This window comes from Argopecten irradians, chromosome 7 (genome assembly GCF_041381155.1).
Source record: "Argopecten irradians isolate NY chromosome 7, Ai_NY, whole genome shotgun sequence".
Taxonomy (NCBI): Eukaryota; Metazoa; Mollusca; class Bivalvia; order Pectinida; family Pectinidae; genus Argopecten; species Argopecten irradians.
This window is the reverse complement of record NC_091140.1, coordinates 15,418,307-15,434,903: the sequence shown is the minus strand read 5'-3', so window position 1 is coordinate 15,434,903 and position 16,597 is coordinate 15,418,307. Positions and strand designations below refer to the sequence as shown.

At 34.5% G+C, this 16,597-nt stretch overlaps 1 long non-coding RNA gene across 1 annotated transcript; it reads left to right on the top strand.

The window, feature by feature from the left end:
- Positions 1-504: 504 nt before the first annotated feature.
- LOC138326815 (uncharacterized) lies at positions 505-1,270 on the top strand. The gene is made up of 3 exons (XR_011208957.1): positions 505-565; positions 830-901; positions 1,246-1,270. It is a non-coding gene; the product is annotated as an uncharacterized lncRNA (long non-coding RNA).
- The last annotated feature ends 15,327 nt before the right edge of the window (positions 1,271-16,597 follow it).

The window sequence follows — 16,597 nt, the reverse complement described above, 5'->3', positions numbered from 1 at the left end:
TAGACAAGAGTAATATGTATGGTTCATTGCATTTTTGTCCTCAAGAAAGGGCCAAAACCACACATCGTCCTTTGCTGATCAAAATCTGTTCCTGGACCATTATTAATCAACACTCAAATGTAATGTTTCTGTCTATCATGACTGTAGAGTAATGTCTTATATTGATTGTGTTGCAATTACTACCAACGAAAACACAATTCTACATTTTTGTTTCGTTTAAAAAAATACAGATAATGTACAATAATTATTAAAATGTCTTCAAAACAAAAGGAAATGCAGACATATAAAACTTCTTATACGCATACACTTGCTCCATGTAATTCAAGCGTTGAAAACCTTTCTCATGTATTTATGCTATATCACAAAACACAAAAGATAATCACTGAAAGAGAAGAACAAACAAAATATAAATACCTGTCATTTTGTTTTTAACACCAAATTTATTGAAATACACATGAGCTAAACATTTCCAAGGTTTTGAAATCAATACCACATAACCATTGCAGGCATACATGGTCTTGGAGATCTGGATTAGACAGACATTCCTCAAAGAAATCAAAAAGAGGTAAATATTCCAAAATTATGATGAATTATAAATTTAAGTCCCTTAATGTGTGTTCAATGTTCATTTGTGTATATGTTCACAAGAACATTGCATTTTATTTCATTTCTAAATGCATGAATGTACCTCATTGTGATGAAGTAATTCCAGAAAATCAACTCAATGAAATTCATTTTAAATTTATTACATGTTCTTATTGATAACCTGCGTTCTGGTAAAACATATTGAAACAGTTCCCTTAATTGCATTGCTTTTAATTTTTTGCAGCATGTTCAGTAAATGGTACACCATACGCGGTGCTGAAGACAGTCTCCTTAATCTTTTGAAGGATTCACCTGGGTATGTGTTTGCCAATAGTTAATAACTTGAAATGTCCTGTGCCATGCACATACAGTCCAAACCTCTATACTTTAGTAAAAGATTTCGCAATGTACTGAAGTTCAATGGGGAACCAGGCAGAAAAACTTTGAAACATCAAGGTTTCTGATATTAATTCATGGTGGTGATATTAGACTCATCTTTAATGACATGAGTGGTCAAAAACAATTGGCCACGGGTATCGGCCTGGTCAGTATAAACCTCATAATCTATCATGGTTCCTCTTATCGAAGTCTCTCAGCATTATATCCATATTTTCGTCCATTAACAATAATCAATGCTTTACTTTGTTGTTAACATTTCAGAAATGCTGAGCTGTACATACGGCAGGTACTTTTTCAAGGAGACTATAACCCGCATTGTAATGAAGTTGTCCTCCGTTCCAAGGAAAGAGGCAGTTTCTTTATGTAAATCAACTGAGTCAGAATCATGGAGGAAAGCCTCAAAACGTGCACTTAAAAAGTTGGAGTCTAATAGATCTATGGATGATATTAAGTAACTGCATTTACAGAGCATTATGTTTTCTGCCTTTCATACCAACTACATTTGAATTCAAAATAAAAGCAAAAACGGTTATAGAGACATTTATGCACTTTTGGTAAGCAACGGGAGGAAACAAGATGGCCGACTGGCCCACCATTATTAGATTTTGATTTTTAGATTATTGATAGTTAAAAAGTTTGAAAAGCAGATAATAGTATAAAACTTCTCTGTCATACTTATCATAGATCATTCATGGTGGGACGATAAGAACCCTCAGGGATACTCTAAATTGGAATCATGAATAAACATAGAGGTTTTCTGTCTCTGTTAGAGATAGTTAAAATGGGACATAACAAGGTCCCGTTTTGTACATTGCATAATGCAATCTTGTATTAATATCATTAAATATTAATTAAGTAAATTTTCTGTTGGTATAAAGGTACTCGCAGGGCATGGACAGATTTACTTCAAAATGTAAACATTATATTGAATGTAAAATACTGAAGTTGTACTATACTTTTAGTCAAAGCATCATATTTTGTTTGACATGCATGCAACAATCATGGGGAATTTATTGTTCATAAGAAATAATCTATTTACAAATATTTAAACAGGTAAACATATTTTGTATGTTTTTTGGAACGTCTCACAAGAGTTGTATTTCACTTATTTGTGGCATAGTAACCAAATGACAGCCGAATTTCGTAATGTGAGGTCCAAATGTTGTAACAACCACATACGTAAATCAGTACCAAAATGTCGTAACATTAGAGATTTTTACTTCACGCTCCATGAATGGGTAGAGACCACAACTATTCTCCACCCCTGATATACAATACAAAAATGAGGATAGCAGAGTGTAAGTATTGTCCTTTTGAGGACAAAATATGTTAAAAAATACAAGTTTAATAATCATTTTCCAAATAGAAAAAAATTCAAGTGAACAAGATTTTTTTGAAGTTGCAATCCCAACAGTAAAAGTGATAGTTTTATACCTATAACATAATCATGAAATAATATTAAGTATTGCAAGGTAATTTTTATCCATGTACTGAAAAATTTGAAAATTTAGAAAAACTGAAACTATAAAGCAAAAACAATTAACAATTGAGTTGTGTAGCTAGAGGAACAAGAAATGCAATAGGATATGAGCTTCAAAGGCAAATAATGCATAGCTTATTAATTAATAATTCAAGATTTTCCGACGTGACAAAATGCATTTCTAATATGGAACATTATGTTTCCATTACAGGAAATTCTATTAATATTATCAGAAATAGTTGATTATTTCTTATATTGAAGATTAAAATTTTGATATTAAAAATTTTGATTTTGATATCCGATTTAGAATTTCTAATATCATGGGAAAAATAACATACTTTCCAATATCAGAATTACAATTTCCAATGTCAAAATTTATAACTTAATCCTGATATAGATAACAGAATTTGAGAAATCAGAATAAGAATTTCCAATAACTGAATAGGAAATTCAGATAATGAAAATTAATTTCCAATTTCAGAAATTTAATTCTTATACAGGAAATTCTTTTTCTAATACCCAACTAAATAGAATAAAAAGTAACTTGGCTTGCAATCATAAGAGTTTCACTAGTTTACTGCACTGATGATGATTTATTTTCTAACGGAAAGAAATAAATATCTAGATACCATGATGTGATATCAAATACTTTTAAATAGAAGATATAAATGATATACAAAATTTTATGAACAATGTTTTACTATACTGCTGCATAATTTATGAGATAATTTGAATTTCTTCTATATTGTTCAAGTGTGTTATTTCCAAGGATACATGTCTGATGTAAAATTCATCTAAAACTTGCATCATAATTAAAAAAATAGACACACATATATGATGGCTTTACGTTTTCTGTATCTGGAAAATAATGACAACCTTGTATTAAATTATATCTATGGAATGATCTATCAAGACTGATAAGCTATTAAGACATCAGTCAATAGAGCAATGCTTTCGCTGATATCACATTTTTCTGGTTGCAATGAAGATTGTTTTACTATCCTATAAGTCAATGAAACGAACAACGTGATACATTATATGTGGTGCCTGTGGTGCCCCATCATTGGCATATGTGACGTCATTAAGGGTAACCCCCCACCCCCCTGCATGAGGTGAACTGTGCCTCAGTGCTTGGGATTTGAAAAACATAAGTTTTTCTTGCAAAATTCAGACTTTTCTTGGTTAAATTGGAGACTGATTTACTCTGCCGGATATCTCTGACAAGAACAACGTAATATGTGGTGCCTGTGGTGCCCTATAATTGTCATATGTGACGTCATTAAGGGTACCCCCCGCATGAGGTGAACTGTGCCTCAGTGCTTGGGATTTGAAAAACATAAGTTTTTCTTGCAAAATTCAGACTTTTCTTGGTTAAATTGAAAACTGATTTACTCTGCCGGATATCTCTGACAAGAACAACGTGATATGTGGTGCCTGTGGTGCCCCATCATTGGCATATGTGACGTCATTAAGGGTACCCCCCACCCCACTGCATGAGGTGAACTGTGCCTCAGTGCATGGGATTTGAAAAACATAAGTTTTTTTGCAAAATTCAGACTTTTCTTGGTTAAATTGAAGACTGATTTACTCTGCCTGATATCTCTGACAATAACAACGTGATATGTGGTGCCTGTGGTGCCCCATCATTCAGGCATCATGAAAAACATAATGCAAAATTCAGACGACTGATTAAGGGACAAGGGTGAAAAAACAACGAGACATATGTTAAATTGCCTGTGGTGCCCCATCATTGATATATGTGCCGTCATTAAGGGTACCCCGCCCCCCCGCCATGAGGTGAACTGTGCCTCAGTGCCTCAGTGCTTGGGATTTGAAAAACATAAGTTTTTCTTGGCAAAATTCAGACTTTTCTTGGTTAAATTGAGACTGATTTACTCTGCCGGATATCTCTGACAATAACAACGTGATATGTGGTGCCTGTGGTGCCCCATCAATGTCATATGTGACGTTTCAACGAGGTACCGCCCTCCGCACGAGGTGAATTGTGGCCTCAGTGTTCTGGGATTTGTGAAAAACATAAGTTATTTTCTTTGCAAAATTCAGACTTTTTCTTGTGGTGCCCTCATAATTGAAGAATGATTTACTCTGCCGGGATATATCTGATCGTATATACATATCTTAATAATGGTGCCTGTGGATGCCCCATCATTGGTATAATTTGACGTCATCTTACGGATACCCACCTCACTGAGAGGTGAACTATGCCTCAGTGCTTGGGATTTGAAAAACAAATAAGTTTTTCTTCTTGCAAAATTCAGACTTTTCTTGGTTCTAAATTGAAGACTGATTTACTCTGCCTGATATCTCTGACAATAACGACGTGATATGTGGTGCCTGTGGTGCCCCATCATTGGCATATGTGACGTCATTAAGGGTACCCCCCGCATGAGGTGAACTGTGCCTCAGTGCTTGGGATTTGAAAAACATAAGTTTTTCTTGCAAAATTCAGACTTTTCTTGGTTAAATTGAAGACTGATTTACTCTGCCGGATATCTCTGACAATAACAACGTGATATGTGTGTGGTGCCTGTGGTGCCCCATCATTGGATTTGAAAAACATAATTTCTTGCAAAACAGTCTTGTTAAATTAAGACTGGTGATATCTCTGACCAACCCTGTGGTGCCCCATCATTGTCATATATGACTTCATGAACTGTGCCTCAGTGCTTGGGATTTGAAAAACATAAGTTTTTCTTTGCAAAATTCAGACTTTTCTTGGTTAAATTGAAGACTGATTTACTCTGCCGGATATCTCTGACAATAACAACGTGATATGTGGTGCCTGTAGCGATTTAAAGGATTTACCTCTATTTCCCCTATTGGGCCCCGCCCCTCCTGCCCCCGGGGGTCAGATGAAGCCAAAATTTATACAAGTTCTGTTCCCCTTCCCCCAAGGATGTTTGTGGCCAAATTTGGTTACAATCCATGCAGAACTCTAGGACAAGTAGCGATTTAAAGGATTTACCTCTATTTCCCCTATTGGGCCCCGCCCCTCCTGCCCCCGGGGGTCAGAGCCAAAATTTATACAAGTTCTGTTCCCCCTCCCCCAAGGATGTTTGTGGCCAAATTTGGTTACATTCCATGCAGAACTCTAGGACAAGTAGCGATTTAAAGGATTTACCTCTATTTCCCCTATTGGGCCCCGCCCCTCCTGCCCCCGGGGGGTCAGAGCCAAAATTTATACAAGTTCTGTTCCCCTTCCCCCAAGGATGTTTGTGGCCAAATTTGGTTACAATCCATGCAGAACTCTAGGACAAGTAGCGATTTAAAGGATTTACCTCTATTTCCCCTATTGGGCCCCGCCCCTCCTGCCCCCGGGGGGTCAGAGCCAAAATTTATACAAGTTCTATTCCCCCTCCCCCAAGGATGTTTGTGGCTAATTTTGGTTACAATCCATGCAGAACTCTATGACTCGTAGCGATTTAAAGGATTTACCTCTAGTTCCCCTATTGGGCCCCGCCCCTCCTGCCCCCGGGGGACCAGAGCCAAAATTTATACAAGTTCTGTTCCCCCTCCCCCAAGGATGTTTGTGGCCAAATTTGGTTACATTCCATGCAGAACTCTAGGACAAGTAGCGATTTAAAGGATTTACCTCTATTTCCCCTATTGGGCCCCGCCCCTCCTGCCCCCGGGGGGTCAGAGCCAAAATTTATACAAGTTCTGTTCCCCCTCCCCCAAGGATGTTTGTGGCCAAATTTGGTTACATTCCATGCAGAACTCTAGGACAAGTAGCGATTTAAAGGATTTACCTCTATTTCCCCTATTGGGCCCCGCCCCTCCTGCCCCCGGGGGGTCAGAGCCAAAATTTATACAAGTTCTGTTCCCCCTCCCCCAAGGATGTTTGTGGCCAAATTTGGTTACATTCCATGCAGAACTCTAGGACAAGTAGCGATTTAAAGGATTTACCTCTATTTCCCCTATTGGGCCCCGCCCCTCCTGCCCCCGGGGGGTCAGAGCCAAAATTTATACAAGTTCTGTTCCCCCTCCCCCAAGGATGTTTGTGGCTAATTTTGGTTACAATCCATGCAGAACTCTATGACTAGTAGCGATTTAAAGGATTTACCTCTATTTTCCCTATTGGGCCCCGCCCCTCCTGCCCCCGGGGGACCAGAGCCAAAATTTATACAAGTTCTGTTCCCCCTCCCCCAAGAATGTTTGTGGTCAAATTTGGTTACAATCCATGCAGAACTCTATGACTAGTAGCGATTTAAAGGATTTACCTCTATTTCCCCTATTGGGCCCCGCCCCTCCTGCCCCCGGGGGACCAGAGCCAAAATTTATACAAGTTCTGTTCCCCCTCCCCCAAGGATGTTTGTGGCCAAATTTGGTTACAATCCATGCAGAACTCTATGACTAGTAGCGATTTAAAGGAAATGTTGACGGACAGACGGACGGACGGACGGACGGACGGACGGACGACGGACGCCGCGCCATGACATAAGCTCACCGGCACTTCGGGCCAGGTGAGCTAAAAAGCTAAAGAAAACCTGGATCAGTCCTTCATTAAAAGAAGAGAAAATGGGGAAAATATCGGTTTTAATAAGACCGGTAAAGTCCTAGGCATCACGAACTTATTTTTCTTACATATTTTATTTAGCGCATAAACTTTTAGACTTGCTCCATAAATCGAACTTTTTCTATGAAAACAAATGGGCTGAATGCTAATAAACATAATTCACGTTCAATGTAAAATGGAATGCACACTCGTGAAATTAGAGAAATTTCAGTTTCAATTCCCCTTTCTTGTTTACTACGTACATGTACACGGTACGGTACCTATACGGTACTAAGTATTACGTAGTGACGGCAAATGATAGTCCACCAGGTAGTATCAAGGGTCAAAATACTATATGATGAATCTTTTTAATGATGAAACTCCAATTGTCTGACAATATTTATATCCCTTCTTTCTCTCTTTTTGCTGCTCAATCTGATAAATTTGGCTAAATTTGACAAATATTTTATATTATCTGTTTTCATTAATTGCACAAATTTAAACATACTAGGGTTTTGAAAATAATATCTCTTGATCCTCTTACTTCTTAAATCTTTAAAACTTTCGCATTTAATAATAGAATAATATTCATCCTCGATATCCCCGCTATTCTATCTATATTGTTATAACGACATCTCTCTATATTTCATTTATGTGACGACATACGAATTTTTGATATTTCTGTCAAATGTCGAGTCCCTATAGATTTCGTTAAATATTTCTGTAGACCAAAACCTTCGCTAATATATTTGTACAATGAGCACTTAGAAGATAACTCTATCTGTTCACTGCAGTCTTGTTGGAATATATCATACATTCTACGTTTGATGGTAACAATATCTTTGTCAATTATTTTATCGCAATGCCAAATATAACCTAACCCCATTCTGTATAATTCATCTCTGACACTATTCGACCAATCACTCCCCTTCTCAATCATTTCTTGATACAAAGCATTTAAAATACAGTTATTTGAAGTCTTTAATTTAATCCAATATTTAAAAATTCTTAATTTTCTCACAATAGCCATCGGTAATCTGTCTAATTCTTGATATACCATACAATTTGTTGTACTTTTCTTAACTCCTAATAATCGTTTGCAAAAACTCAAAGGGTAATTTTTTATACTTGGTGCTTTGTGAAACCCCCATATTTTACTTCTAGAAAACTCGAAATATCCATCAGCCGATTGTTTTGAAGAAATTGAAAACGAAATGATTGATATTGCTGACGGTAATTGTAAATTTGCTTTTGTTGTTGATTTTAATGCCAAAACACAATGTAATAATGATTATATACAGCCTGATGATACCCTTATTGATGTTTTAGATATCAATTCTAATGATGAACTCTATAAATACTTTTATGATCTACAAAATCTAAGTGATGCTGGTATTTCGTTACAGCGAACAAGTCAGTGTAAAGGAAGAATTAATACTTTTGGATATAAACTTCTAGAGTTTTGTTAAAATAATAATATATTCATTGCTAATGGTCGGATTGGGAAAGACAGATTTATTGGAAAAGTTACATGTAACGAAACTAGCGTGATTGACTATCTACTACTTCCATCTAATTGTTTCAAGCACATATCTAACTTCGAAGTACTTGATTTTGACCCCTTATTTTCGGATGTTAACTGTAGACTTGAATTTTGCGTCTCTAACAAAATGGATATAGCTAGAACAAACAGAGAAGATATAGAGAACACTTCAGCAAATAATTATATAAAATGGAATAATGAAAAATTAATGGCTTATGTTATGCGTTTGGTAGTCTTCAAGATATCATGGGAAAATTGGACAGGTTAGTAGTTAAGCCGAATGAGCTAATCACCGCTTCTGAAATAGACAATGTTGTAAATGATTTAGGCATATTATTCAAAAATTCGGCGAAGCATATTTTTGGCGAAAAGAAAACATCCAAACATTCATTTAGATGTAAAAAAAGAGAAATAAACCTTGGTTCACTAATGAATGTCATCTTAAAATTTTTTTATTTCACCAGGCTAAAAGATGTTATAATCAAGATAAAACCTCTACAAACAAGACTACCCTTAAGAATACTTGTAAAGAATACAGAAAAAAACTCTGAATAACTTTTATAGAATTCACCAAGAGAAAATGGAAGGGAACTACGAAACGTATCCAAATCAGAACCCAGAACATTTTAGAATATCCACAATAAAATTGACGGAACTAGTAAACAAGATATTATTGATAAATCCATAAAAGATTTGTATGATTATTTCAAAAATTTAAACAAGGTAGATAACTCTAATAATAGCTTTGATGGCGAAATTGTTGATGGGGTATTTGATGATTTATTAATTAACGAAATTACTGAGGATGAAATAACTTGTTCTATCTCCGGTTTAAGTAATAATAAGGCTCCAGGTCATGATGGAATTCTAAATGAATACTTAAAATCCACCGCAGGAATTCGTATGCCATTATATTGTAAGATATCTAATATCATATTTGATACGGGCTTCATTCCAAGCTCATGGAAAATAGGGGTTATAATATCTTTATATAAGCGTAAAGGGATCCTAACAATGTAGATAATTATAGAGCAATAAGTCTTGTTTCTTGTCTCGGTAAAGTTTTTACATCCATATTAAATTATAGACTAAACAAAATGCCTGGTGAAATAAACTTGATAACTTTTGCCCAGGCAGGATTCAGGCAAAAACCATTCTACAACTGATAATATTTTTATTCTACATGTTCTGACTTATTTCTATTTCTCACTTGGTAAAAAAATGTTCTGTTCGTTTGTTGATTTTAGAAAAGCTTTTGATTCAGTTTGGAGACTCGGTTTATGGCAAAAAGTTCAAAGAAGCAATATAACTGGGAAACTGTTTAAAGCAATAATTAATCTATATGAAAATACATAATCCTGTGTCAAAAATGGAAATGATGTATCTGATATGTTTACTTGCAACGTCGGTGTAAAGCAAGGAGAAAATTTGTCACCCTTCTTATTTGCTATTTTTCTTAATGATATTGAAAGTTTTTTTTAAAGAGCATGGTGTAAATTGTTTTGAAGAATATAAAAGATTCAGGTAATTCTATTGGAATGTATATAAAACTATTTGTAATTGTTTATGCAGATGATACAGTTATAATGGCTGAATCAGCTAACGATCTACAGTCAGCCTTAAATAAACTTTGAATTTATAGTGAAAATTGGAAACTTGAAGTAAACACAAATAAGACAAAAATTGTTATTTTTTCAAAGAGGAAGTCTCGAACTCGTCCTCATTTCACATTATTTAACAAAGAGATTGAAATTGTAGATTCGTTTTCTTATCTAGGAATATTGATGAATTATAATGGGAGTTTTCATAAAACGAAATTAAAACTGTTGGAACAGTCAAGAAAAACTATGTTTGCTGTTTACAAGAAAATAAGAAACATCCCTCTTCCTATTGATCTCTAGTTAAAAGTATATGATTCCCTTGTTTTACCAATATTGATGTACTCAGTAGAAGTATGGGGCCACGAAAATATTACAGCTATAGAAAAGCTTCATTTATAGTTTTGTAAACGTATACTCGGCGTTAGGAAAAGTACGTGTAATTACATGGTATATGGTGAATTAGGGAGATTCCCTCACTATGTAGAGGTTAAAAACAGAATTATTATGTTCTGGCACAAATTGATTACTACTGATAATCTTTCAAGTAATATATATAAGTTAATGTTAAACTTGCAAACAAATAATATCATGGAATTCAAATGGATGCATAATGTTAAAAATATTTTTGAAGAAACTGGTTTGAATAATAGAGGGGACTTCCAGAATATATGTACATATAATTCTATTTTTAAAAGTAATTTTGAATTTGAAAAAGTATCTTTTGAAACTAAAGCCAATAGATAGACAACTCATCATAAAATTCAGAACCTCGAACATGCACTTACCTATAGAAACTGGAAGATGGACTGGGACCCTGAAGTAAATAGAACTTGTAATCTATGTTTTACTGATATTGGAAACGAATATCATTATTTGTTTCAATGCAGTAATGAAATGGTGAAACGTTTACGAGAAATGTATATACCAAGTTACTATTATAGAAACCATAGTGTTATCAAAATGAAAGGCCTGTTTACTAATACATATTGTAATGCACTGTTGCGCTATGGAACCAATATACTTGCATGTTTATATCATGTATAGTGACCTCCTATTACACACTTGTATGTCTGAGAGTGAAATAAAATCTGAAAATCTGACTACTGTAATTTAAAATACTAGCAACATAGGTATCAAATACATGAAGCTGTGTTTCAATGTTAAAGTTTTTCTTACATATATTTGACACTGCAAAAAGAGCTTTCTTATCCTGTTCAGAAATTCTTTCTTGTGCTTTCCTGAATTTACCGTTAAAATTAAAAGAATACCAAGGTAATTAAAATCGTTTACAATCTCTAACTGGCAACCGTTATAAAACCAAATATCATCCTCTCTTAGTTTTCCGCCGTTTCTGAAAACCAATACTTTAGTTTTATCAGTATTTACAGTTAGGTTCCATTTTTTGGTGTAATTAGAAAGTGAATCTAGCATTTTTTGTAAACCCTTTGCAGTTTCGGATAAAAGTACCATGTCGTCTGCGTGCATCAATAGAAATAGATTAAGTGTTTGCAATTCAATAGACGGACAGTCATCTGTTAAAAAACTCATCTCACAATCATTAACGTACATTGAGAACATTAAAGATGACAATATTTCGCCTCGGAATAAACCGTTCTTGCACTAAAAAAATCAGACATTTTATTATTATACTTAACACAACAATTGACATCATTGTATAGTGAATGTATTTTAAGTAGCATTTTCCCTTCCATGCCCTCATTGATTAAACCATAAATTCTGCCGATTTACAAAATCAAATGCTTTCCTAAAATCAATGAAACAGCAGTACAATCTGTTTCTGTTTTTTAATGTTTTGCTTATTAAAGATTGTAACACAAATATAACATCAACTGTTGACATATGTTTTTTAAAACCAAACTGTGCATCACTTATTTTTGAATATTCATAACCAAAATCAACTAGTCTATTGTTCAAAATTGAGGTGAAAAGTTTCCCCAAACAACTTGTTAAAGTAATGCCTCTATAATTATTAGTATCATCCTTATTTCCCTTCTTGAAAACAGGAACAATGTTACCTATTGACCAGGAGGTTTGATAGTTACCAGACTTAAAAATATTATTAAACAATACAACTAGGCAAGGCAAAAGAACATCTTTACACTTAATAAAATACTCATTAATTAGTAGATTCTGACCTCATGCTTTAAATTATTAATAGCTTTTAGTATCTCCTTCTCAGTAATATCGGCATCTAATTCATTAAAAACTGAATTAGAAAAATTGTTACATGTATCATAATCGTGTAAAAAGTCAGTTACCATTTCATTCTCTTGAGATGTACGATTACATTCCAATATCTGACGAGCACATTTTGTATATTCATCATTCCACTTAACCTTCATATATTTACTAGTATCATAATGACAACTGTTTTCGTACTGAATATCGTTACTTGTTTCACAAGAATACAGTGTAATACAGACAGGTGAATGATCCGAAAAGACATTAAATACACCACTCTCAAATTTCAAAATATTATCAAAATTTTCATCACGTGTCATTACATAATCGATGAGGCTAGTACCTCTACTGTTAAAAAAGCAATGTTTCCATCGGGATCATCACCATGTCTGCCATTAACAATTCGTAAAGTAGTAGTTTTACACAATACCCCTGCTCGATTCGTCAAGAGCGGGCGGCCGCCGGCGACCCTGCGAGGCGGCTAAGTCACTCGATTCAATGAAAAAGTGCGCCGGTTGCGCGACCGGCGTACGCCGGATCAGCCGGTTTTGAATCACCGGCTCATACCGGCGCAAGATGGCGGAATAAAGGTTAGATATTTGTAGACGAAACTTTCTTTAAGCAAAACTCATTCCGTTCAGACATAAATTCTCCAAACATGATTTTCTTGTTGTATTCATTAACGGATAGGAATTGAAACCTCTTTTGATACACACATGTATGTAGATATTCATTTATGAAGCGAATACATCGAGATGTGCAGTGATGTATAGACTTAGATACATATATAGCCCAGGTTTTGCTCCTTAGATATTTTTCTCTATATAGTGTAATACGTACGGTGTCGCGGCATTTTATAGAACCAAATGCCTATGCATGTACATTCTATTAGTTGATTATAATAAAATTTGTAAATCTAATGTATATAAAAATTAAATGTTTTATTCCAAGTACATAAAATTTCAATGACTTCTCTTGGACTGTTTATCAATAACAATAAAAACAGATTTTTAAGGTTTATTCTGAGGTTTTACACTTTCGAAAACAACATATTTTTAAGTTGTAATGAATCGTTTTCGTCAAACAAATGCAATTCAGAGTGTAACATAAGAAAATAGATTTATATTTACAGTATTATACCTACATGTACATTGTAAATACATAATTCAGAAAGAATGCTCAAAAGTGAATATGATTGTACGGGCATTGTTAATTCCTATGTCAAGACACGAGAAAAGAATTCTACTGGTGACTTGTAGTAAGAAATGAATTAATAAAATAGTTTACATAAAGTTACAATAATGCCACACCAAGGTATCAATTTAAACCCAGTTTATTAAAGGGACAATTCACTCAGGCTAATTCTTTTACATAACTAAGAAGCAAAATATGGCATAAATGTATTGTTCTACATTTCTTATGAAACATATAACATAAAATATTGACAAATTTCACGTCATTGTTTAGTATTTTAATCTATACCGTTGTAATTATAGATCGTTGATCAATACGATTCGGCAGGTAAAATATGTTCGCTGTATCTATACCCGAGCCAACGTCACGCACGTTTAACAAATGAACTACATAACCACTGAGGAGGTGATAAAATGATTTTTTAGACGAGCCAATTCACCTAATAAGGTAAACACACTATTGTCAGAGCGATTTGAGCAGTTCTAGACAAAAGTAGCATTACTCTACGAGCAAGGGACAGGGTTCGGCATACAAGAAGTTCGACCACAATGTGTAATGGCGGACAGCGAGCGACTTTGAACACTCCACACGCATTTCACCACCATTGGCTTTTCTGGCATATTACAGTAAAACCAACTGATCTAATTTCCATTAGAACTAGTTTTTTCCGATATATGTACAAATTTTAATGTTCTTTTAGCCTGAATTGTCCCTTTAAGATAACTCATGCTTTACTAATCGGTGCTTCAGCGATCTGTTGATTTTTAGTAAGAACAAATAATAATTGGCGTGTGACCCAATGCAAGGAGCGACAGTGCTTGCAGCGACAAAAACGCCCTGCCGATAACACGCGACTGTGCGATTAAAACAATCATGTCGCTCTGTCGCATTAGCAAGAAAATAAGATTTGTTGCACCGACAGTGTATTTTTGTAACGTTGCAATGTCACTCCGCGCATTATCGCACTGTTGCTTCGCGTATTGTCTTGTGATGTGTAATTAAATTCCAAGCTGGAATGCTAGAAAATTATCTCATATTATATGTATGTAATTCTACAATATAAATTACATCAAATGTGCGTTTCAACAGGAACACGCGGAGCGATTTTGTGAACGACAATGCGACATGGCAGATATAGTCCACCATATATATATTTTCTATTTCATAAGAAACTTCAACAAAAGAGATTAATGTAGTATGATGCAATTTCTTATATCTGTTCTTTTGGAATAAACAGCATACATGTGTATCATGCACGATGAAGAAAAATGAGAATGGAGGGGTTGTTCATTTTCCAAAAGGCGAAACAACAACATGACATTATCCAGTCACGGTATCCTATTGATTTTAAACTCTAATGATTTATGAATTTCTTAAAGTTCTTGGCCCGGAATTGAAAAATACGAATATTCGAAAGCTATTTTTTATTGGCAATATCGCTTTTTTTCCAAATACACATTCTATTATTAACTCTACCATTACTATCTGAATAACAATCACTCATTTATTATGAAACAGAGACAACCATGCACATGCGTCGACTATTAATCCATTTTAATTTGTCTAATGTAAAAGTTGTAAACATACAAGTAGAAATATTTTCTTACTCGTGCTAACGGCAATTTTAGCGTAATAAATGTTTACCATAACATAATATAAATATTATTAACCAAATTAGAATACTATGCTATCTATTTGATCAATTTAAATTCAGTCTTTGATTATGTTTGATGCAAAAATCAAAATGTTACTAAAGCTCTGAAGAAATGTCCGTCATGATGTAATACGCCGGTTATGCTTGTTTTGCCAGATCGCCCGGTCGTCGCCCGGTCACGTGACCGGCGTACGCCGGTAGCCGCTTTTCAGAACGAATCGAGCAGGGGTAATGAAAGTAATTGTCTACCGAACTGGTTTACACATTGATCAGAGTTAGACCGTTTAGATGATGGGGTATCAGAAACATAATTTATGACATTTGATAAAGTATCTGAAGACAAATCACTTATGATATCAGCACAAATATAATCATCATTACAAGCCGTTCTACTATTAAAATCACACATAACAACTACTTTCCCAATGTCTTTATACCTACCTACCATTTCTTCTAAACAAGCAAAGGGGTCATTTTCACATTTGTCATAAAAAGTGCTATTTATCGGAGGAAAATAACAAGCAAACATGTAAGTGTCAGTGTCGGCGTTAGAGGTCGTTCGAGATAACTTCAGCTTTATGTATACAGATGGACAAAGTTCAGTATTGTTTAACAGTATTACATATGAGCCAGTCAAGATGGAGAGAGGTATTTTACAAGGAGGGGCCCTCTCCGCAAAAAATGTATCTTGTTTTTATTAAAGGGACATGAACCTAAATAAACCATGTAAATTTGAGTTAAATACATATTTAAGACGTGTCAGATACCTTACTTAGTAATATATATCAATGATTGTGCAAATGTGTCAAATAAAATAATTATAATGGAAACTCCATCTTTCTGTATTTTGAACCGGTCCTGTCGAATTTTGTAACGATAGTATCACTAGTAGCCCTATTCTGTTAATTTTCGTTCTCACACAGTTATTTTAATCATATTAGTTATTATTTAAATATTTACGTTGGGTATATCTGTTTTACTGTTATTATTCAAATTTTAGTTATTTTTTACTAATGGCATGTTATTATTTTCTAGCACACGTTATATGTTTGCTACTGAGTTATCTTTATCTTTGCACGCGTTGGTCTTTTATAAATGATGTTAGATTCAGTGGCTGATGTTATTATTTATTGCGCATGGTTATTATTTTAATTTCCCTTGTTATTGCCAGCATATTATGTGATTTTTATGTGGAACTTTGTTAGCATCAACAGAACATGTGATTATTTACGTCATCATTCTTTATTCCTCAAAAGTTGAGAGTACAGAGAAATGAAAAAAAAAGATATACATTGTAGATATATTGAAACAGACCTATTTACATTGAAAGTTCATATCAAAGTTCTGTTAGCTAAGTTCTGTTAGCTATAAAATCGCGCGACTACATGCATATTACTTTACATGCTAGTTAATACAGCTCATG